The 25,883-nt window shown below is 38.2% G+C and overlaps 1 protein-coding gene across 15 annotated transcripts in view; it reads right to left on the bottom strand.

Moving 5' to 3' along the window:
* Positions 1-25,883, bottom strand: part of LOC131437703 (voltage-gated potassium channel subunit beta-2) — a 565,459-nt gene that overhangs the window by 89,208 nt on the left and 450,368 nt on the right. Inside the window, exon 11 of one of the 15 annotated variants that reach the window (XR_009230813.1) lies at positions 12,598-12,752. The exons of the other annotated variants lie outside the window; for them this stretch is intronic. The gene's annotated coding sequence lies outside the window, so the exon portion shown is untranslated. The remainder of the gene's footprint in view (positions 1-12,597; positions 12,753-25,883) is intronic. 15 annotated transcript variants of the gene reach the window in all.

Below are 25,883 nucleotides of genomic sequence, written 5' to 3'. Positions count from 1 at the left end.
TTGACTTCCAAGAGTAAGTATCAAGTCAGGTGTATTTCGTTTTCTTACTGAATGTTATTCTACTGCATTTTTTCACATTTAGTTGAAGAAGACTTTTGTTACACCATGTATAAAAAGAAAGAATTTCTTCTTGATAAACCTTGGCATCCACACTTTTCTCTATTTCTAAAAATAGTTTTATATCGTCTGCGTATATTAGAATTTTTATTTTTTTTTAAAGAAAGGAAATGTCGTTAACAAACAAGATAAATAAAAGAGGACCTAAATGAGATCCCGGGAGACCCCGGAACTGACGTGAATGGGACTCGACTTTTCACCCTTAAATTTTACAATTTGTTGACGATTTGTTAGATAAGATTCCAACCATTTAAGAAGACCTGGTGAGATTCCCAATTTCTGTAATTTGAACATAAGCATGGGTATGTCAACACGATCGAATGCTTTGCTGAAATCTGTATAAAGAGCTTCAATGTAATTTCCCTTGTCCATAGCGGTCAGGGTATAGGGTATAGCTTCGGAATGCAAGAAAGAATAGCAATCCCGCGATAGTTGCATATGCCTGCTTTTTTCCCATTTTTGAAAATTGGTATAAGGAAAGAGTTTTTCCACGTATCTGGAAAAACTCCAGACTGAAGCGAATTATTAAAAAACCAGCACAAAGGGGTTGCAAGATCTAGTGCTAATTTTTTCATAAATATGGGTGGAATCCCATCAGGTCCGGCACTTTTAGAGACATCCAATTTGTTTAGGGCATCTATTATGTCTAACACTTCGATTTGATTTACATTAATATCTTCAGTAAACTCTGGAAAGAAATTAAAATATTCACGATCGCGGTCATCTTCAGAAAACTTCATGTAGATTTGTTGAAAAAATTTAGCGAAAAGATTACAAATTTCTTGTGAGTTATTACCAATGTTTTCCTGTAGATACATTCTTGGCGGAAAGTTTTCTGATTTCAATTTGTTTCTAACATAACTAAAGAATTTTTTTGGGCAAAACTTTATTTCCTGTTCAGTTCTTGAGTTATACTCTTTGAATGCAGTGTCAATTGCTAAACTTAGTTGGTCACAGATGTGTATGTAATTCGATAAATTGTCACTATTATTTTCTCTTTTGTACTTTTTATGAGCTTTTTGTTTTCGATTTCTTAGGTTTCTAATATGCTCGTTATACCAAACAGGATACTTTGAATTATTTTGTCGCCTAATTTTTTTTAATGGGACATCTTCATTTATTATGTCGTACAGCCGTGCGTAGAAAATATCGACTGAAATTTCGACATTTCTTTCGTTTCTACTTGCCAATCTATTTCTCGTAGCTTACGACTAATACTATCATTATTTGCGGAGTGGTATCCGAAAATCTCCTCATACTCGTAGTCGTCGGGTCTATTAATCTGATGTATAAATACTGAGAATTCGATTGCAGTATGAAAAGCTTTATTTTTCCACAATGGAGTTGGTGATTCTATTACACAAAAATCATCGTGAATATTAGTAAATAAAAAATCTAAATAACAGTTTTGCTGATTTTCTACATGATTTATTTGATTAAGACCTAAACCGGATATTTAGTCGAATAAGTAATGAAGTGTTTCATTCTCTCCAACGAGAGGTAGTAAAATGTTATCATTTTCAGCGTCTGGAATAAAGTCGATGTTGCGCTGATTAAAGTCTCCATATATATGAACTTTAACTTCCGATGGAAGCTTAGTCATGATTTCAACAGCAACATGCAGAGACTTTTCATATGTGGCTTTTTGGGCATTGTTACGAGGAAAATATACTGAAACAAAAATATGTGTTTCATCTGCTAAATGAATTCTTACCCATACGTGTTCAAATTCTTTAAATTTCGTAGTGGTTATCATTTCGGCGTCATATTCTGCTAAAACAGCAATAAGAACACCTCCCCCCGATTTTTTATCAGATGTATGGAGCTCACGATCGTTTCTAAAACCGTTGTAAATGTTTCTGAAGACTTCCGTGCTGTTAACGCTTTCATCCCAACTAGTTTCGGTTGCTAGAATAACTCCATACGAACACCCTAAAATATTTTTATGGATTTCATTAATCTTAAGTGCGCTCTTCATACGGTTAAAATTTTGACAATATGCTACGATTTCTGTCGACGACGCTAGATGAGGAGATCTTATTGAACATGATTGTTGACTTTTGATAATATTGTCGTTATTCTCTTCTTCTGGGTAATGCGTCCACATTGCCGAAAACACGAATGTTGAGCACGACACGCCACGCACGTATCAGTTGACGAATATTCAGCAGACATTTGATTCGGCATCGTTAGTTGCAGGTTGTGCTCTCGATAAGGATTAATCGTCGGTCCTCTTTGAAAATTAATTGTAGGTCTGTAATTTGTTGGTGGTCCCGAAAATCGATCCTTAGCTGCAGCAAGAAGTATTCTATCAGGTGGAAGATTATTTCGGCTGTTGTTGTAGTTGTTGTTGTTATAGTTAGTGCAATTATTATTCATGTCGTGACTAATAATGTTATTACAATGTCGTTTTGTAGATGAATGATGCGTTGAAAGAATATTGGATCTGTTATTGTAATTTTTTCTTGAATTTCACTTTTTGCGCCTTCTTGACTTGACAGCCTCATTTTGCTGACGTCGGAACCTAGATTGGCGTGCGTCGTACTCACTCCAATCAGCTTTCCATAAATTTTTGGTGCCTAATAAACGCCACCCAGAATAGTCGGGTTTTTTACAGTTCAATTCGTCATCCAAACTGGGGCATGAGTCAGGGGTCGATGATGATGATGATACAGCAATTCAAATTCTTCAGTGTTCAAATTCTGCTACCTGGTGGTTAAGCTGTGGGTTGCCTTTGCACCCACTCGTCTTCGCACTTTTTTGCGATGGCACCTCTGTGACTCGATATTCATATGTGTTTGCACCTCTGCGTCTCGGCACCTCTGTGCGTATGAACGGGATGGTCTTCGTTGTTAGCTTTCCAGTTAATCATGCCTTTGCAATTAGCACCAGCAGGTTATCTTCCTGCAGCTTGGTGTTGTCTCGGTAGCAGCCATTAACTCACGAGCCAGTATAATCGAAACACAACCTCTTCACTTGAATGCTTTTACTAATAATACTCAATAATATTAATAATAATAATAATAATAATAATAATAATAATAATAATAATAATAATAATAATAATAATAATAATAATAATAATAATAATAATAATAATAACAATAATAATAATAATAACAATAATAATAATAATAATAATAATAACAATAATAATAATAATAATAATAATAATAATAATAATAATAATAATAACAATAATAATAATAATAATAATAATAATAATAATAATAATAATAATAATAATAATAATAATAATAATAATAATAATAATAACAATAATAATAATAATAATAATAATAATAATAACAATAATAATAATAATAATAATAATAATAATAATAATAATAATAAACAGTATTCGTAGAGATCTCTTCGGATTCGGTTGTGTCTCTAGTGCTAAGTTTAAAGTAGTACTTCTTCCCAAACGAAACAGTGTCAAAAGATAAGTTCTATTGTGTGATTTCCTTTTGTTTTCATAAGGTCAAAAGTTATCGGATTGATTGTTAACAAAGAGTTTTCGTAAGCCATTGTCACTGAGGCTGCGACAATGGCGAGCGAAAGTACAGATTCGCCTGAAATGGACGAGTTTAGTTCAGACGAGTATGATGAGCGTAACACTGAAAAGGCCGATAACCAGCAAGTGAAGATAAGAACAAGAGCGTACCCGAACAATGCGAAGTCGCCTTTTTTAGTATACTTCAGACAACTGGAAAAACCTCTAAACTTGTTGCAAATTTCAGGAGACCTACATAAGCAATATAAAACAGTGAAAGAAATCCGTAAAGTGTCATTAAGGAAACTAAAAGTAACCTTATCAGATCGACTTGAAGCGAACGCAATAGTGAGTGATAAACGGTTTAGCCAATATCGGGTATACATACCAAGTGAGGCTGTAGAAATAGATGGAGTAGTTACAGACTCTAGTTTGAGCCTCAAATATATCATAGAAAATGCCGTAGGCCGTTTCCGTAACCCAAATGTGCCTGCACTGAAAATTTTGGACGTTAACCAGTTGGTCACATTGCAAACACAAAATGAATCTCGCGTGTATGTTCCCTGCTCTTCTTTTCGCATCACATTCGAAGGTACAGCCCTCCCAGACTACATTGAAATCGACAAAGTACTTATCCCGGTCCGATTATATTCACCTTGGTGGTCCCGAAAATCGATCCTTAGCTGCAGCAAGAAGTATTCTATCAGGTGGAAGATTATTTCGACTGTTGTTGTAGTTGTTGTTGTTATAGTTAGTGCAATTATTATTCATGTCGTGACTAATAATGTTATTACAATGTCGTTTTGTAGATGAATGATGCGTTGAAAGAATATTGGATCTGTTATTGTAATTTTTTCTTGAATTTCACTTTTTGCGCCTTCTTGACTTGACAGCCTCATTTTGCTGACGTCGGAACCTAGATTGGCGTGCGTCGTACTCACTCCAATCAGCTTTCCATAAATTTTTGGTGCCTAATAAACGCCACCCAGAATAGTCGGGTTTTTTACAGTTCAATTCGTCATCCAAACTGGGGCATGAGTCAGGGGTCGATGATGATGATGATACAGCAATTCAAATTCTTCAGTGTTCAAATTCTGCTACCTGGTGGTTAAGCTGTGGGTTGCCTTTGCACCCACTCGTCTTCGCACTTTTTTGCGATGGCACCTCTGTGACTCGATATTCATATGTGTTTGCACCTCTGCGTCTCGGCACCTCTGTGCGTATGAACGGGATGGTCTTCGTTGTTAGCTTTCCAGTTAATCATGCCTTTGCAATTAGCACCAGCAGGTTATCTTCCTGCAGCTTGGTGTTGTCTCGGTAGCAGCCATTAACTCACGAGCCAGTATAATCGAAACACAACCTCTTCACTTGAATGCTTTTACTAATAATACTCAATAATATTAATAATAATAATAATAATAATAATAATAATAATAATAATAACAATAATAATAATAATAACAATAATAATAATAATAATAATAATAATAACAATAATAATAATAATAATAATAATAATAATAATAATAATAATAATAATAATAATAATAATAATAATAATAATAATAATAATAATAATAACAATAATAATAATAATAATAATAATAATAATAATAATAATAATAATAATAACAATAATAACAATAATAATAACAATAATAATAATAATAATAATAATAAACAGTATTCGTAGAGATCTCTTCGGATTCGGTTGTGTCTCTAGTGCTAAGTTTAAAGTAGTACTTCTTCCCAAACGAAACAGTGTCAAAAGATAAGTTCTATTGTGTGATTTCCTTTTGTTTTCATAAGGTCAAAAGTTATCGGATTGATTGTTAACAAAGAGTTTTCGTAAGCCATTGTCACTGAGGCTGCGACAATGGCGAGCGAAAGTACAGATTCGCCTGAAATGGACGAGTTTAGTTCAGACGAGTATGATGAGCGTAACACTGAAAAGACCGATAACCAGCAAGTGAAGATAAGAACAAGAGCGTACCCGAACAATGCGAAGTCGCCTTTTTTAGTATACTTCAGACAACTGGAAAAACCTCTAAACTTGTTGCAAATTTCAGGAGACCTACATAAGCAATATAAAACAGTGAAAGAAATCCGTAAAGTGTCATTAAGGAAACTAAAAGTAACCTTATCAGATCGACTTGAAGCGAACGCAATAGTGAGTGATAAACGGTTTAGCCAATATCGGGTATACATACCAAGTGAGGCTGTAGAAATAGATGGAGTAGTTACAGACTCTAGTTTGAGCCTCAAATATATCATAGAAAATGCCGTAGGCCGTTTCCGTAACCCAAATGTGCCTGCACTGAAAATTTTGGACGTTAACCAGTTGGTCACATTGCAAACACAAAATGAATCTCGCGTGTATGTTCCCTGCTCTTCTTTTCGCATCACATTCGAAGGTACAGCCCTCCCAGACTACATTGAAATCGACAAAGTACTTATCCCGGTCCGATTATATTCACCTTGGTGGTCCCGAAAATCGATCCTTAGCTGCAGCAAGAAGTATTCTATCAGGTGGAAGATTATTTCGGCTGTTGTTGTAGTTGTTGTTGTTATAGTTAGTGCAATTATTATTCATGTCGTGACTAATAATGTTATTACAATGTCGTTTTGTAGATGAATGATGCGTTGAAAGAATATTGGATCTGTTATTGTAATTTTTTCTTGAATTTCACTTTTTGCGCCTTCTTGACTTGACAGCCTCATTTTGCTGACGTCGGAACCTAGATTGGCGTGCGTCGTACTCACTCCAATCAGCTTTCCATAAATTTTTGGTGCCTAATAAACGCCACCCAGAATAGTCGGGTTTTTTACAGTTCAATTCGCCATCCAAACTGGGGCATGAGTCAGGGGTCGATGATGATGATGATACAGCAATTCAAATTCTTCAGTGTTCAAATTCTGCTACCTGGTGGTTAAGCTGTGGGTTGCCTTTGCACCCACTCGTCTTCGCACTTTTTTGCGATGGCACCTCTGTGACTCGATATTCATATGTGTTTGCACCTCTGCGTCTCGGCACCTCTGTGCGTATGAACGGGATGGTCTTCGTTGTTAGCTTTCCAGTAAATCATGCCTTTGCAATTAGCACCAGCAGGTTATCTTCCTGCAGCTTGGTGTTGTCTCGGTAGCAGCCATTAACTCACGAGCCAGTATAATCGAAACACAACCTCTTCACTTGAATGCTTTTACTAATAATACTCAATAATATTAATAATAATAATAATAATAATAATAATAATAATAATAATAATACTAAAAATAATAACAATAATAATAATAATAATAATAATAACAATAATAATAATAATAATAATAATAATAATAATAATAATAATAATAATAATAATAAACAGTATTCGTAGAGATCTCTTCGGATTCGGTTGTGTTTAAAGTAGTACTTCTTCCCAAACGAAACAGTGTCAAAAGATAAGTTCTATTGTGTGATTTCCTTTTGTTTTCATAAGGTCAAAAGTTATCGGATTGATTGTTAACAAAGAGTTTTCGTAAGCCATTGTCACTGAGGCTGCGACAATGGCGAGCGAAAGTACAGATTCGCCTGAAATGGACGAGTTTAGTTCAGACGAGTATGATGAGCGTAACACTGAAAAGACCGATAACCAGCAAGTGAAGATAAGAACAAGAGCGTACCCGAACAATGCGAAGTCGCCTTTTTTAGTATACTTCAGACAACTGGAAAAACCTCTAAACTTGTTGCAAATTTCAGGAGACCTACATAAGCAATATAAAACAGTGAAAGAAATCCGTAAAGTGTCATTAAGGAAACTAAAAGTAACCTTATCAGATCGACTTGAAGCGAACGCAATAGTGAGTGATAAACGGTTTAGCCAATATCGGGTATACATACCAAGTGAGGCTGTAGAAATAGATGGAGTAGTTACAGACTCTAGTTTGAGCCTCAAATATATCATAGAAAATGCCGTAGGCCGTTTCCGTAACCCAAATGTGCCTGCACTGAAAATTTTGGAATTTAACCAGTTGGTCACATTGCAAACACAAAATGAACCTCGCGTGTATGTTCCCTGCTCTTCTTTTCGCATCACATTCGAAGGTACAGCCCTCCCAGACTACATTGAAATCGACAAAGTACTTATCCCGGTCCGATTATATTCTCCTAAAGTTATGTTTTGTGACAAGTGTAAAAGATTCGGCCATACAGCCAAACTGTGCGACAATAAAGAAAGATGCGGAACATGCGGGCAATCGCACCCTGATACTATCTGCACTATTGAAGAAAAATCTTGTTTCCATTGCCAATCTGTTCACACGGATGTAAAATCTTGCCCTGTGTATAAAGAATGCACTCTAATTATGCGTAAAAAAATGACTACAAAGTCAAGACTATCTTTTGCAGAACTCTTAAGTAATTCTGACACGGTAACCAATCAAAATCCTTTTGAAATCCTTGCTGACACCCCCGAGGAGTCAAATGCAAACGTAGTAGGTCAATGTAGTTATACCGTACCTCCAAAAAGAATGAGAAACAATAAAAGGCCCAGTAGTTCTCAGAAACAGAATGACATACGCACGAAACCTACATTCCGAAAAAAAATCACTCCCAACCTTCAAGACAAAAAACAATTCCCAGGCCTCCCGGAAAAAAAAGTTCTGGAAACCTCAGCGCAAGAATCACGATCCACCGGTTTGTCATTGTCTGAGCTCATTAATATTATTTGTAATATGCTTAATATAGGCTCTCCGTGGCAAGAATTAGTCAACAATCTTATGCCCGTTCTCAATGCCATTTGGAAGAGAATTGTTGAGTGTGTGCCCCTCTTAGCGTTTATTACAAGCGACAATGAATAGTTCGACCTCTGATTATATTCAGATACTTCAATGGAACTGTAGAAGTATTCTACCGAAGTTATCAAACTTCAAAGCCTTACTGAACAGAAATCAAACACAAATTTTTGCATTATCCGAAACACGGTTAACGGAATCCAATAAATTTTACTTAAACAATTTCAATATTATTAGAAATGATCGCAATACGCCTTATGGCGGAGTAATGTTAGGTTTTAAAAAAAATATTGAATATGAGAAAATACATATAACACCCTCATATCGCATTGAAGCAGTTGCCGCAATCGTGAAATTTAATAAAGTTCAATTTACAGTTACGTCTTTTTATGTCCCGCCGGATGAGACAATGCAGTTTTCTGAGTTAAAAACTATCCTGGATTCTCTTCCAAAACCAATGATGATTTTAGGCGATTTTAACTCCCACGGGTGCGCATGGGGTGAGGCGAGTGACGACGGTAGAGCGAAAATAATTTATGACATAACGGATGAATTTGATCTTACAGTGTTGAACACTGGGGAGATCACCAGAATAGCCTGCCCTCCGAGGAGAAATAGCCGACTGGATATCTCTTTGTGTTCGGCCAACCTTGCTTTGAATTGTGGGTGGAGAGTGGTGCAAGACCCTTTTGGTAGTGACCATCTCCCAATTGTTGTCTCAATCAAAACTAGGAATCAAGAGCTTTCAACTGTGGCTAATTATGATTTAACTAAACACATAAATTGGACCACATACTCCAACAAACTAAGTTCGCTCACCGATAGCCTAACACAACTAGAGAATCCGATAGAGCTTCATAATGCCTTAATATCAAATATACTTCAAGCAGCTAGAGATGCCCAAACAAGACCTATTCCGAATCACACTGTAATTAAGCATAACTATACGATTTGGTGGGACAGTGGGTGTTCCGCTATGCTAGCAGAAAGATCAGAAAGTTATAAAACTTTCAGACGAACGAATAAAATTGACGATTACCTCTTGTACCGAAAAACTAAAGCCAAATCCAAAAGATTAATCAAACAAAAAAAGAAAAATTATTGGAGGAAGTGCATAGACTCATACGATAAAGACACTGCGTTGAGTAAATTATGGTCGACAGCACGAAAAATGCGAAACTGTGACGTCGGAACCACCAACGTAGATAAATATTCGGAAGACTGGGTACAAGATTTTTCTCGAAAAGTTTGCCCAGATTTTGTACCAAGAGCTAAAGTCGATTTTAAAATCAACAATGCAATGTGTAGCACACTTACTGGTAAATTTTCGATTAACGAGCTTGAATCAGCACTTATGCTAGCGGAGAACAACGCACCAGGGATCGACAACATTAAATTCGCGCTATTGAAACATCTACCCCTGAATGCAAAACTACTATTATTGAAGGTATACAATGACTTCCTCACAAAAAATGTATGTCCCCCCCGATGGCACGAGATCAAAATGGTAGCGATCTTGAAACCTGGAAAAAACGCAACAGATGCAAATTCGTATCGTCCTATCTCACTTATAGTGTGCGATAGGAAAATATTTGAAAAAATGTTACTTACTCGCCTTAACATATGGGCGGAAGATAATTCGATTCTATTTCCATCTCAGCATGGATTTAGAGAAGGCATGGGTACTCGTGATTGCATTGCCAAACTAACCACGGCTATCAATCTTGCTTTTGGGCGAAAAGAATTGCTAGCTGCTGTGTTTCTGGATATCTCAAGCGCGTATGACTCTGTGTTAGTAGATAGACTTTGCCATAAACTGAATCGCTTAGGATTACCGTCCAGTATATCGAATTTTTTATCAACTTTACTAGAGTACAGGAATATCCATTTCTTTATTAACAACAATGTTAAAGAGCAAAGAACAGCATATACGGGAATCGCCCAAGGATCATGTCTATCTCCATTTTTGTACAACGTGTATGTGAGCGATATTGATAACTGCGTAAGTGAAGGGTGCGAGCTAATGTAGTTCGCCGATGATACTGTAGTATGGGTTAATCTAGCAGAAGAACAAATAGCTCAGACGCAATTGCAAAATACTTTAAAAAAATTAGAAAGTTGGTCGACGGAAAACGGACTAAGCTTTTCACCGACTAAAACTAAAATGATGATCTTCTCAAAAAAATATAAAAAGCCGACAGTGCACTTATCCCTGAATGGACATGACATTGAAAAAGTTGAAGTCTATAAGTATCTCGGGATTTGGTTCGATTTAAAATGTTTATGGGGAGTACAAATTAGAAACCTAGTTCGAAAATGTCAAAAACGAATTAACTTCCTAAAGGCTATACGTGGAACCTGGTGGGGAGCACATCCAACAGACATGATAAATTTGTACAAAACAACAGTCTTATCCGTAATGGAATATGGGTGCATCGCATTTAGTAGTGCGGCGAATTGTCATATTATAAAACTAGAAAGAATACAGTATAGAGCCATCAGATTGTGCCTCGGAAGCATGATGTCAACACATACGATGTCGCTAGAGGTAATATCCGGAGTTAAGCCGTTGAAACTTCGATTCATGGAACTCAATCTAAGATTTCTAACTCAACATTCTAATCGTGATCCCAATTTGTTAATTTCCCTAAACACACTTGCAAACATGGGCTCAAAGTCTCATCTAACTGAAATTTATGAGATTTTTCAATCATTAGATATTGTACAAATAGCTAGATCGCAAGAAACCGAACTAGAAATTGAGTCTTACTTGTACGTACCAAACATTGACTTGTCAATACACACAGAACTTGAAAATGTCCCAGTAATACAATGGAGGCGAATGGCACCGTTATTGTGCACAAATAAAGTTCATATCTATCCTCAGCAAAACGTGTTCTATACAGATGGATCGAAACAAAAAGAAAGTGTCGGATTTGGTATATACTCCACAAACATCCAAGAGCAACGAAAGTTAGATTCATTAGCTTCAGTTTTCGCTGCAGAAGCATCTGCTTTATATCGCACATGTCATATTATACAATCACTTCCGTGTGCATCGTATGTGATATGTACTGATAGCTTCAGCTCCCTGTTAGCCTTGAAATCCAAACAGGTGTCCAAAACTATAGATCCCATTATCCTACAAATCAAGCAAAGCTTGAAAGAGTTAGAAGAAAAGCAGTACAGTATAGTTTTACTTTGGGTTCCTGCACATTGTCGTGTACAAGGCAATGAACTGGCAGACGAGCTCGCTAAACGGGGTGCCTGGGAAGGGGTACCATTCGGAAGAGAAAGGAAGCACACCGATTTTTATCCAATAATCAAAGAATTCGTTAAACAGGAATGGCAAAAAAAAAATGGAATGATGACGAGCTCGGAAGACTTTGTTTCTCCATAAGACCAGTCGTAGATAACAATTCTTGGTTTCACAGAAAGGGCCTCAGCAGAGCCGTAATAAAAAATATGAGTAGACTAATGTCAAATCACTACCTCTTGAATGCACATATGTTCCGTATAAACATTGTGCCCTCCAATTTGTGCGCATGTGGCGAAGGGTTTGCTGATTTCGACCATGTTCTGTGGAGCTGCGGTAATAATCAAGAACCTAGTGGCCAATTGTTAAAAGAGCTTCGAAAACAAGGAAAACTTATCAACACACCGATTAGAGATATATTGGGAATGATGGATATTGAATATATGAAATGTATTAACAAGTTTATTGTGAATTCTAATATTCTTCTGTAATTTCAGAGAGAAAGCCTGGTGCTGGCAGATATAGAGAACAAGTAAAATGAATAATACGATAAACAATGAAATCATGATACCTAGCATTAGGTCTGGTTAGGGAAACCACATATTATATTATATTTTATTATCATTATTATTATTATTATTTTTTAATTTGTAAAAGATACTCGGCAACGTTATACTGTATTGGTTCTGTGCCTAATAAATAAATAAAAAAAAAAATAATAATAATAATAATAATAATAATATAAATAATAATAATAATAATAATAATAATAATAATAATATAAATAATAATAATAATAATAATAATAATAATAATAATAATAATAATAATAATAATAATAATAATAATAATAATAATAATAATAATAATAATAATAATAATAATAATAATAATAATAATAAGCATGCGTGTAGTGTCGTCATGTCAGGTCTTAACTAATAAATTATTTGCGTACCCAAGATAGACTATCCAATGTCCCAGTTGGCGGCATTCTTGCTTGTCGTGGCCTTCCATTCATGAAACTTCTTTATCATTGGAGTTTTAATTTAATAATTGACCCTTTTGAGACTTCATAATAACTCTTGCTGCGTCCATTAGTTCATCCAATAGCTATATTTAAACAGAAATGATGTGCTGATACAAACAAACTCGAAATATTTAATGAAATTATCAACAAAATGTATAGAAACTTCGGCTTATTTCATAATTTATAGCAGTTAATCGTTTGGTTAAAATAATATGATATTTAAAAATAAGAGGAATATGATTTATTAAGTTCAAATCGTTGTGACTATATTAGAATTATATTAGAATAAGAATTCTATGATAAAGAGATGCTGCGGCGAAGAAAAACTTATGTAAATTGCATTAGGAAATAAACGTATTTATGGAAAAAGAACTATTTATTTATTTATTCATTTCGTCAAGCAAATGTAAACTACATATAAAATTTTACAATGTTTACGTATACTACGCATTATTTCTAGATAGTCAGGCCACGATGATTAGAAAATTGATTGTAGTGAGGTCAAAGATAAATAATAAAGGCATATATGTGCTTCTGGTTCGTTCCCGGTACTTTCTAAAATGACCGCACTCACCGCTTGGTGGAGCGCGAGATTAATTGCATTGTTATCAATTCGACCAAAGTGTGCCATAAAATCTCAATATATACAAATCTGCTAACGAATCGAAAGGGTTCTCACGGTTTGACATAATGAAAATATTTATTTATTTATTTATTTATTTTTTGTACCAACAGATTACATTGCTTCAAATGATACATATTGCACGTTATTGTAAACTAATCTATCATGCTATCTTCTGTAAATATCTATAATTTAACCCTCAATGCATAAGGAAAGCTGGCTGGCGAAAAATCGTGAAAATAAGTTTTTTACAGTGCTGCGGGACAAATGAAAATCGAATACATTTGAACAAACGTTAAATGATCGACACATACTAGCAAATGGTTCATTAAATCCATAGTTTGTTCTAGCAACGAGGGATTCTGAAGAAAGAGTTTAACCGCAAGTTACGACGGTGGATATTGAGGCTTAGCTGTGGAAGAATATCCACACAATCAATTCGGGGTTGGATCAAATCCGCAATAAAAATGGCTTTGGAAGTATCTCGACGAACTGATAACAAATCAAGGTTGATGAGTCTACAACGATTTTCGTAGCTTGGAAGGTTGGCTGCATCTCTCCATGGCAGACGACGCAAAGAAAAACGAACGAATTTCTGCTGAACAGCTTCTATTTCCAGCTTATCGGTTTGATAATATGGTGCCCAAACAACGACAGTGTACTCAAGGGTAGAGCGGACTAAAGCGCAATAAAGCGATTTCAGGCAATATACGTTGTTGAAGTTTTTTAAAATGCGGAACATAAGTCCTAGCATCTTAGAAGCTTTAGATATAGTATACTCAATATGATCTTTGAAATTGAGCTTAGAACACTCCTAAATCCTTGATTGATGGAACTCGTTCCAAGACCGCTGTCGAAATAGAGTAGTCATACGTGATCGTGTTTCGTTTGCGAGAGAATGAGATGACGGAACATTTTGAGGCGTTTAGTACCATCCTGTTAACATTGCACCAGTTATAGAATACATCTAACTGAGTTTGTAAGAAAGCGGGATCTTCAGAATCCTTGATGAGATGGAACAATTTGAAATCATCGGCAAATGATAGCTCCATGCATTTCAGCGAAAAATTCAAGTCGTTCAGGTATAATAAGAATATTAACGGTCCCAGATGGCGTCCTTGTGGAACTCCGGAGCTCGCAATGAATGGTGAAGTGACGTTGTCTCCTATTTTCACAGTCATATTTCGACCTGTCAGATATGAGGAGCCATTTGAGGAAGCAACCGCTGAAGTTTCGAGTTTGGCAACTTCAATCTGGTGATTAATTTTGTCAAAAGCAGCCGAGAAATCAGTGTAAATGGCATCGACTTGATGATGTGCTTGCATAGATCGAATGATGTATGATGTGTACGACACAAGATTCGTGGACGTAGTCCATTTAGGCATGAAACCATGTTGTGTATCAGATATATAGCTGGAGCAGTGATGAGTGATGAAGTTCAGTATTATTATTTCAAATAGTTTCGATACAGCACATAGGGCAGCAATTCCTCGATAATTTGAAAAAATAGTTTTGTCACCTTTCTTATATACAGGAAAAATGTAAGAGTTCTTCCATGAAGCAGGAAAAAATTCGCGTTTAAGAGAGAGATTGAACATTAGAGTGAATGGCATCAGAAGACTTCTTGAACATTTTTGCAGAACGAAAGACGGTATACCATCAGGTCCAGCGTTAGTAGTTGGTTTAAGTTTAAGACAAGCGTTTTCGACGATGTCTGTCGTAATTGTAGGATGAGACACAATCGTAGAACGGCGAGGAACATTGTTGGCTGCTAGGTGGATTTGTTGATTCGTCAAAGGTTCAGCGGAGAAAACACTGCTCAAATGTTTGGAAAATAAGTGACAAATATCGACGGGGGTTGATGCTTCATGTTCCCCAAAGGACATGTGAGTAGGTAATCCAGATTCCTTTCTTTGATCATTAACATGACTCCAAAAGCGTTTGTGATTTGATTTGAGGCTATTCTGAATCCTGCGTTGGTAGTTGTAATAGAGCGCCTTATTTAATCCCTTCTACCGGTTATTGACAAATATGTGATGTGATCTTAGTTGTAGATAAGGGTTCCTTGTGAACTTTTTTAATGCACATCTTTTAGCACTTTTATTTCGCTTTAAGAGCGGATTCGATCAAGGAGGATAAGTTTACTGTCGACGCGTCTTCTTCGGAACAAACTGATCAATTGAATATAAATCAATATTTGTCCAAAGTGAAGCAACCGTGTTGCAGTCGTCATTAGATAGGAGCAAACTCCAGTCTAGTGAAGATAGAAACGTATTCATGGCGTCGTAGTTTCCCATTTTGTAGTCGTAGTAAGTTGATTCAGATATCTTGGCTGACGAAGCCCAGATCCAGAAAGCGATTGTTGCTGTTGTAATGCTCGTTTAATTGAACTAGTCCAGCAATATTATAGTCATCCAGTAGCCTATGGCAGAATGTATTGTTTAAGTTATCGGCGCTTGGAAACAAATCATTAAAAGAGGAGCGAATCCATTTCACGCCGGGTAAATTGAAGTCACCTAGTATCATTATTCTATCGTTCAGTTCCATTTGATTCGTAATTACGGAAAGAGAACTCAAATGTTGCTCAGCTAATCCCAAATCGTTGGTGCGATTAGGCGGTATATAAATAACGCAGATTGAATGTGTATAATCCTTGAGCGAGAGAGCAATCCATAGTTGTTCAACATTGACACAGTTTTGAACGGGAATCAGACGTGAATGAAATTAAGAGCGACAATCTATCAGTACCCCGCCCCCCATTATTTTATAACTATTCCGTTTAGTGCGATCTTGTCTGTAAACCAAGTAATCTTTATATATTATTTATATATCATAGGTACTATCAGCGCAAGCGAGATGATATTGTTCGAGACAGCTATTCATTCCACCGATATTCTGGTAATAAATATCTAAACAAGAGTCTGATTTTGTTCCTTTAGAAGCGGTAACGGTTGTACAGGGGAGCGAGGGTAGAGACGACGATTCAGTTGAGACATTATTCGTAATGATCGAGGCGATTGTACTTGAGCGTTGTCGGAAGTCTGTTGTAGTCGTGGTAAAAGTTGAGACGGGTTTGGCCTGCGTTGGGTCGCTTGCTCTAAAAAAGGAGCAATAGTCACACCGGATGGCCAGAAATCTGATGAAGTGATTAGGTTTTCAAGATCGTTAGGAACGCTCAGTTTAAACGATATAAATGTTAGTGGCCTATCGTTGATTCGACGTACGAGTTTAGAGCAGTAAATTAAACTACTATCACACCTAATCCTGGCTTGTACAAAATTTACGATGTTTTGCACCGTTTCACTAGGCAAGAATCTAGTTATATAATACCATTTTCTGCTGCTTTGCACTTGTGCTGGGGGTGCTACTAACAAAGGAGTAGTCTGAGTGTTCATTATATTATTTTCATTTAACGAGTTGAACATCCTAGGCTGCCTAGGTCCTACATAAGGAACATTAGATATAATGGAGATGGTATTGGCTTGCCTGTTAGTGTTGAATTGAGTAGATGACGGCTGGAATGATGACGAAGTACTTAAATCGGTTTGCGAGAAGTTGATAGGATCAGGCGTAATATGTGGTAATGTTGAATAAACAATAGTTCCGGCAGGATTGTTTGTTGCAGGTGGCACAGCTGGTGGCATTGTTGAGTTGGTAGCAGATGACAAATTTTCGGTATTAATAGTCGTGGTGGTGCTGACGGGTGGCGGAGGAGGCGGAGCGGTATTGATGTGATTGCTGGTCAAGAGTGTCGGTAATGGAAAGTTTGATACGATGGTGCTGGTAGCGGTAGGTACTAGTGGTAAAACTGTAGTATTTGGCGGTGGTGGAGGAGCACGGCGAGTGGTGGCTGTGAATGACTGTGATGAATCAGCAGTGTGATCGTTTGCAACAGTGGTCGCTGTGATGGTTTGGTTGGATTCAATGGTCGTAACAGCAATTTCGTTAGCAGCAGCGGTAGGATTTATCGGATTGTCGTTATTGTTCGGGTCTGAAACGAGCGGGACTGTCGAATTCGAAGTGCGTTGAGTACATGATGGAACTTCGACTCACGGAATTTTGTCAGGTTGACATATGGATGGTCTACTGGTGCTGCTAGTACGAGGTCGCTTATTGTTGTCATCGAGTATTGATTTGAAAAGATTAGTGAGGTCCAGGTGAAGGTCGTCTAGCCGTTCAAAAAAGCGATTGCCATCGTTGATAGAGCGATCTGGTTGGTCTCGTAATCCAGAGCGATGCATGCAGCTAGGTCGAGTGCAAGTGTTGGATTACATGCGACAGAAAAGTTGCATAGTATCAGTCAATGAGCCGATCATCTTCAGAGCTGAGGTAGTACGCTGAAGGATTAACTGCATAGTAGCATCAGTTGATTCGTTTTGATGCGATAATACCCGGCACTGGAAACACAGCCAATAAGCTCCCGGGCAATCCCGGATTGATTTAACTAGAGAGCTGTTCAAGTTAGCGCCCTTTACATGGAAACTTGTACTTTACAAGCAAACCCGGCAAACTATCTTGGAACCTTGCGAACTAGAAGAACCAAAACAAACGTTGGCATCGCATTTGCTTTTTGTCATTGTAGTGGTATGCGTTTGAACAGATGTCAGATGCGTGATATTCGTTGAGTGGTCGTGAGTGCTATCATCTTTGATGAGTGCTGTACGAATAGCAGCCTTTGTATTAACGAACGAATAACTGTTTTCTGATAAATGCACACAATATGTACACGCCGGACAGATTCACTATGTCACCGGTATGAAATGCGCGTTTATTCACTTAACGGGATAAGTTTTAGTTTAATCGTAATAGTATAACACTGTAAATTGACAATTATTTGTAGAGCGAAAAATTTGATCTTGTATTGACTCGGAATACACTGAACCAAAAAAAAAATATTCGTCTGCGATATAGGCTTTCCGGCATATTGTACCTAATATGCTTTCCGGTAGACAAACTTTGTTCATATAATAATGTACGCAGACTATATAAGGGCAGTGTAGATCAGATCAGGCGCGATACTGTTCTATTACGGTATTACGGTACTGTGGTATTACGGTACTACAGTACTACGGTACTTCGATAGTACATTAAGTTTACGTTATATTCGTCGTGATTGTCGTAGCCGTCTAAGTATTGTCTTAGTTCGTTAGAATAGATTAGTCAGTTAATCAAGAATAAACGCGTACCAGTTTATTACATCATATCGGAAGTGTTCCGCGGTGTCCCCATCCGTGCGAAAGCCGTACCATGGCTTAATGTATTCGAAGTGTACACAATGTCCCAATCTGCACGAAAGCCGCCCCAGGCTTAAGTTGGAAAGCTGTCGCGAACTTAATATTTACGTACAATTTAAACACAACGTAGGGTTCAGATGAGCCTCATCATAATCGTGTGGTGAGCGCCATTATAAATTTGTAATATGAATGTGATAATGGGAACTCATCAGTGCAACCAATTTATCACCATTGGTGCCAGTTTCACGGAGGACCGTAGATGTGCGCCAAAAAAATATCGTGACTGTAATGTCTGGAAATTCGTTTGTGGTCAGGTATTATTCGATTGACGGGACTGTTTTTTTTGCATAATTTGTTCTATTGTGTTTTTCTAAAAATAATTTTCTTGTTCGTAATTGACATCCAGGTACATAAAAATTTAATTGCGGTAGTAGTAAAGATTATTGTATACATTGAGAAGTAATGTCATTAATAAAGTAATGCATTGAAATATTATGACGTTCTTTAAGTGTTTGTATATTGATGAGCATGTAGCGTGTTTCATATGATGGTAGAGGAAATGATTTCGTTAATTTACGAAGTGCATATAAGAAAATTGTTTCTGGATCGATTCAGTGCGTTCTTCATGCAATCCATACTAGGCTGCAATATTCCAAAATAGGTTTTTTGGTTCAGTGTATACCGAGTCAATACCAGTTCTAAATTTTTGTTCTGCTAATAATCACCCATAATTAGTGCAAAGTTATCGCTTTAATCGTTATTTTTGAACCGCAATAGCAATAGACGTGTGTTCTGCTCGGGAACTTTCTATTGCTCGATTCAGCAAACTTTAAGTGCTCTTTTTTAGTGAACAAAATCGTTCCAAAATCGTTAAGACCGCCATTTTCGCTAGCCATATCGAAATCGCTGGCACTCACTAGCACTCTCGGGTTCTCGTGATAATCGTGATAATCAAGTTAATCCAGGATTTTACTGGTCATGTTCCCAGTGTCGAGAGTTACCTAATTGAAACGAATCCGCTGATGGAACTTTGCAGTTGATTCTCCAACGAACCACCGCAGCCCTGAAGTCGATCGGTGCTTTGACTCATACAATGCAGTTTTTTGTCGCATGTATTCTAACGGTTGTGCCAGACTTAGCTGCAATCATCGCTCTGGACATCATGATTACACCAAACGCTCTGCTAATTATGGCACTCGTTTCGTCGAACGGCTCGACGATCTCCATCTTGACTTAACTAACCTGTTTGAATCAATACTCGAGGACAACAACAAATGACCACGCACCAGTAGTACTGGCAGACCATCTCTACCTCAACCCGACAAAATAAGGCGAGTTGACGTTCCAATATACACCAATTTCTACCGCTTCACTAGTTTCAGTTCCAAATTTCAACGAAAATTCAACTCATTCAACCAATGTTGCCGCTAGCGAATACGTTGATCCAGGTATCAAATCTGTTCCAGTAGCGCATCCTTCACATACTATTATTGCTACTTCCAATATCGACGACTCTAACACCGCTATTCCAACACCGCAAATTGTATAGGAGGGGACTTAAACATGAGCCCTGAGGAAGACCCATGTAACTAGATCGTAGTGTTGTCAAATCACCATGCTCGAAATGCATGTGTTTCTCAGACAATAGATTAGATAAAAAGTTGTTTAAGACAGGTGAAAGACTATGCTGATGCAACTTCTCAGATAGAATATCAACTGAATCAAGTGTCCCCTTGACGTCCACGAAAACTGATGCCATTTGTTCTTTAAGAGCAAATGCCATTTGAACTTCTGTTGAGAGCAACGCAAGACAATCGTTCGTTCCTTTGCCCCTGCGGAACCCAAATTGTGTATCTGAAAGCGAGCCATTAGTTTCGACCCAATTGTCTATACGAAAGAGAACATTTTCTTCCACAATTTCCGAATACAGGAGAACATAGCAATCGATACGAATTGTGGTCGGAGGCTGGTTTTTCTGGTTTTTGAATAGCTTTTGAATAGTTTTGACTTGTCTCCAATCATATGGTACAATGTTACCCTCAACAAACATGTTGAATAAATTCAATAAGCGTCTTTTAGCAGAATCAGGCAGATTTTGAAACAAGTTGAATTTAATTCTGTAACCCTGGGGCTGTATTGTGACATGACAAAAGCACAAGTGGAACCTCCATCATTGAAAACGGTGTTTCGTTCGAGCTCGATGTTGAGACTTGGTATACCTTCTGTTGTGGGACAGTCAGGACACACCTTCCTGGCGAATTCGTATATCCAGAGATTTGAATATTCCTCACTTTCGTTCGCGTGATTACGATTGCACATGCGTCGTGCCGTATTCCAAAGAGTGCTCATTGCTGTTTCTCTCGTTAATCCGTCAACAAACCGTCGTCAATAACCGCGTTTCTTAGTTTTAATTAAACTTTTCATTTTGAGTTTGAGCTGTTGCTTTTTTCTCTCTCAGCTCTGAGCACTCTTTGTCCCACCACGGGTTGCGAGAACGAATGTTAGTTTTCGCGCCCGGTACTCGTTTCTTCTGCGCTTGAATTGCAGTGTCGAGAATCAAACCAGTCAAAAATGTGTATTTTTCCTCCGGAGGAAGATCCTGTGATATATCTAGTTTCTCAGATATCGAGCTCGCGTAGCTTTTCCAATCAATGTTTCGCGTGAGATCATACGAAACAGTGATTGTCTGCGATGGTCTTAGGCAACTGGTGACTGAAACCATGATCGGCAAGTTATCACTACCGTGAGGATCATAGATTACCTTCCACTTGTAATCTAACTGTAGCTATGTCGATCACAGGGATAAATCCAACGTGCTTGTGCGGTAAGGAGGTCTAGAATACCGTGTCATTTCTCCCATGTTAAGAATTGTTACACAGATCTTGGATTAACGAAGATCTATTATCATCATATAGGCAGCCCCATCCCGTACCATGGGAGTTAAAGTCTCCCAAAACTAACCGTGGTGTGTGAAGAAGTTCCATGATGTCTGCGAGTAGTCGATACACTATCGAGACTCTGGGAGGAATGTAGATGGTAGCTATCTATGCATAGATCTTTGCCTTTAATATTGATTTGGTAAACAACAACTTCAATTCCTGGTATCGAGAGAGAGATTAATTCTATAAAATAAATAGCACTTTTGATTCCTAAAAGTACCCCTCCATAAGAGTCGTCCCGATCCAGGCGAATAATACTGTAATTGTGGAAGTCTAAGATAATGTTAGAAGTAAGCCATGTTTCACACAGCAAAATGCATTGCATTTACGAGCATTTAGCAGGTATTTGAAAGAATCGAGTTTTGGGATGATATTTCTGCAATTCCACTGGAGTACAGTGATAATATCCTCAATTTCTAATGATAAATTAGCCATCGAATGGTACGATCGCTGAGAGGATGGGCCAACTGTTTTGAATATGTTCTTACTGTTGGTATCAAAGCAGTTAAAAGATATCTAAGAGATCAGCTTGTGGAAGTGCTGGATATTCCTTATTATAATTTCCCAAACATGGTGGAATTTGCTTCGCTTCAGAGTCAGTACTTTTCGTTCCTTTTTGATTATTCTGCGACGAAGACAGTCTAACGCCTTTACGAGGAAGCTTGGGAGAGGCCGAATTTGGTCTTTTCCTGCTCCCTCCAGAAATGGGCTACCTTCATCAACTGGCAAGAGAAAAAACGGGTTCTCAGGGTGCGATGAAACCGTTCTTTTTTATATTTCCGCGTAAGACTGTTTCGAACGCTGCTTCATGGAGACGATTAGTTTTTCTATCCGGTTTATGTACGTTGGGCACACCGAGAGATCATGAAGACTTCCGCCACAGTAAATGCATTTTTTAGCAGTCTTCCTGTAGGAATCGTACTCATGGACCTCTCCACATTTACCGCATCGCCGTTTATTGCAACAGAAGGTGGCCGTATGTCCAGTGTTTGAAATTGGAACAGTGCATCGTGGTACATACATGCGTACAGGTCGACGAACCCCTCCCACTATCAAATTATTGTGAGCGCAGTTCCGGCGAAGGTCACGCTAAATGAGTCTTATGGGAAGAATTTACCGTATATCAATTTGGAGTGCAATTGCTAGCACTCCAGTATTTTCACTGGCTGACGGTCGGTGTTTTGGAAACGACCTACTCCGTCCTTCATCAGATCCTCGATTGTCGGGCTCTCGTTACAGACCATACCGTCGATCTCCATCACATGGGACGGGACGTACACGCGGTACTCCCTCGTGAACAACTCGTTGGCAGCAATATCGTTTGCTTGCTTCAGATCGGACACAACAACGCGCAACTTGTTGGACGAAACCTTGTCAATTGATTTTATTGCCGAGTAGTGCTTTGTCAGGTCCCGGGCAATATTCAGGACTCTGAGAGACTTCGATATGGGCCGGAAGTATACCACCCACGGACCCTCCGAGTCATCGTCTTGGTATACTTTTCGACGAGGTGGCAATATCTCAGAGGGAGATGGCGACATCTCGGATTCAGACTCGGTTTCTAAACGTTCTTCGTTCATTGGAACTTCGCATTCCTCCGAGACACCACCACTATCACAATTATTCATATTTTTTAGTACGGGAGTACAGGAGTCTCCCGCACTTGAAATAAGAAAGAAAAATGAAAAGAAAAAATAAAAAATACGAATAGTAAAAGTAAATAGAAAAAGTACTTAACAGTATGATCCGGCAATCTGTTAGGTGAGTTGATCCTTCACTCCTCCATTGTGGATCAGTGTGACCTTCGGTTGCTGCGATGCGGGTAGCAAACAATTGATATAGTAACTGTTCGCTGCTGCCTGAATATAACACAATAACGTCCACTGTCGATACCGATGCGAAATCGGTGCACAGGCAGAACTCACTTGCGGGATGCTGCTTTTTATCAACTACGGTGTAATGTCTATACTACAGCCTTTGCTGTGATAGGCACCTTCGTTTTGCCGATGTCGATTGCAAGAAAAACGCGTGTGTTCACTTCGAACATTCGTGTACGAATAAAGTGTAACGTTGGCAATTACCGAGAAATCACGTTGCTGTGTGTCGAATCTATGATCTTTGAATCACTCATCAATGCGAATTTTTTGTCAACTTATCGTCATTGCATAAGCAATGGCCAGCATGCATTCTTTCCCGGTCGATCGGTTGAGACTAATCTAGTTAGTTTCACGTCTTATTGCACCGAGCAAATGTCTAAAAAATACAATGGAAGTACACTTGGACCACTTCTTACTGCGCTGTTTATTAACGATGTTGTCTTTGTCTTAAGGCATGGTGGAACGCTATTGTTCGCCGATGATTTGAAAATATTCCTCGTTATTCGCAAAGAAGTTGATCGCCAAGAATTGCAGCATCTCACGGTATGTTTTATGAATGCTGTGTACGAAGCATGATGGTTATCTGTGTTACAAAAAGTTATGTTATCAGCTATTATCGTACGAGAAACAAACTTAGTTTCAATTATACTGTGGCTGATACTGAACTGCAACGTGTGGACCACGTCAAGGATTTAAGTATTATTCTGGATGAGAAACAAACATCCACTCGTCATCTTGCGGCTACGTTTGACAAAGCAAATCGGTTACTCGGATTTCTATTCAAAATATCAAGAGAATTTCATGATCCACTCTGTTTAAAGGCGCTATATTGTTCCTTGGTAGGATCGCAGCTAAAATTTGCGAATTTTGTTTGGTGTCCTTACCACGTCACGTGGATTCAAAGACCTGAAGCTGTTCAACGAAAATTTGTACGTAATGAATTACATGAACTCCCCTGGAGCAACCCGTTGAGTCTATCGCCGTACGAGGATCGTCGTCAACTATTAGGACTTAAATTTTTAGCCGATAGACGACAAGCATCACAAGCGATTCTCATATCTAAGCTACTACTGGCTGAATATGATGCTCCTAATCTTTTATCCCAAGTAAGCTTGTATGTTCCTACACGTATTCGACCGCGACCTTTACTACATACTTATCTACGCAATACCAGCTACGCTACAAACAGCCCGATTTTGGCAATGATTCGCCGCTTTTACGAGTTCAGCGATTTGTTTGACTTCGTCACAACGTCATCTCAGTTTCGTCACCGGTTACTATGGCACTAAGTTGTCCATTATTATTTTTATTCCGTTAACCCATTATGTCCTAGCGTGTGACATATCATACGCAGAAATACCCAACAGCTTCACGATAACAAAAACAGATAAACTACACTACGCCACTTGTTTGGATGTTAAATCTGCTGTTTGTTTTTCAAAATTTAGTTGTATTTTGATCCTTGATCCTTGACCTTGACTAACGAATTTTGTTTAATGATATTTTTTTCAGGCCTATTTGCGTACAAGCTTTACGTGGCCGATTGAGCTGAGTTTATAGATCATTTTTTTTGTATTGGATCTCGTTGTCACCCTTTTTCTAGGGGGGAGAAGGTTCCATTTCCCTCCTGCGAGGATTGAGGGGCAGCTTGTTCGTGGTTCGTTTCGTCATCCATTGCCGCATCGATGGTATTGTTGTTTTTTTTTTATTCAAAAGCATAATATATTTTTAGGCACTCTGCTTAAGCTCTAAGATGCCAAGGGTATTTTCTAATCTTAATTAACGACTAACTTAAAACTAGAATAGTATCATTAGATTATGTCGTCTTTGATTTTCTAGAATCCAGCTTTCAGCTGGCGTTCGGAAGTGGTCGGTGAATTATATGTTGCATGGGTCTTCCAGATGGCGCTATCTATGGATGTTCCCTTTCGGTTCGTGTGGGTCCGCGAGAAACACCCCCAGGCTACGAAGGCCCGGCGGGTGGCCCGCATGCTGGTCATCGACTGGAGCGTAGAACCGTAGGCGGTGATGGTGATGTTACGGAAGAGAATGGAAAAAAAGATAATATTGTGGAAACCGAGGTAAAAAGGGGGTATGGAAACAAAATGTCTGAAAACTACAGAGATCTAATTAGTTGCCATCGAGATGGTGAAGAGGCGGAGAAAGGGGGAACGGAAAGTTAGTGATAAAAAAAGAGATCTTGTTAGTTCCAATGAAGATGGTGGACAGGGACCGGGATCGAGAGAATCGGGCGGATGTTAGTGTCGAACCTGTAGGTGAAGATTATACTTTCTGAGCGAGGTATATCAGATTACACTTGGATATTACTGTGTTTAAGGTATTGATATATGAGAAACATATATGAACTATCCCGACTCGCCATCACATCTCGGACCGGAACCTCAGGTGGTCTACCTTGGGCCCTACGGGATTCCAGTAGCTTCGACCTGACGTCGCGATACTCTACGCACGATCACACGACATGCTCGATGTCCTGATAACCCTCGCCACAGGTGCAGAGACCGCTCTCCGTGAGCCCAAT

Source organism: Malaya genurostris, chromosome 3 (genome assembly GCF_030247185.1).
Source record: "Malaya genurostris strain Urasoe2022 chromosome 3, Malgen_1.1, whole genome shotgun sequence".
In the NCBI taxonomy this organism is placed as follows: Eukaryota; Metazoa; Arthropoda; class Insecta; order Diptera; family Culicidae; genus Malaya; species Malaya genurostris.
Note: the sequence above shows the minus strand (reverse complement) of the source record. Positions and strands in the feature narration are given on the sequence as shown.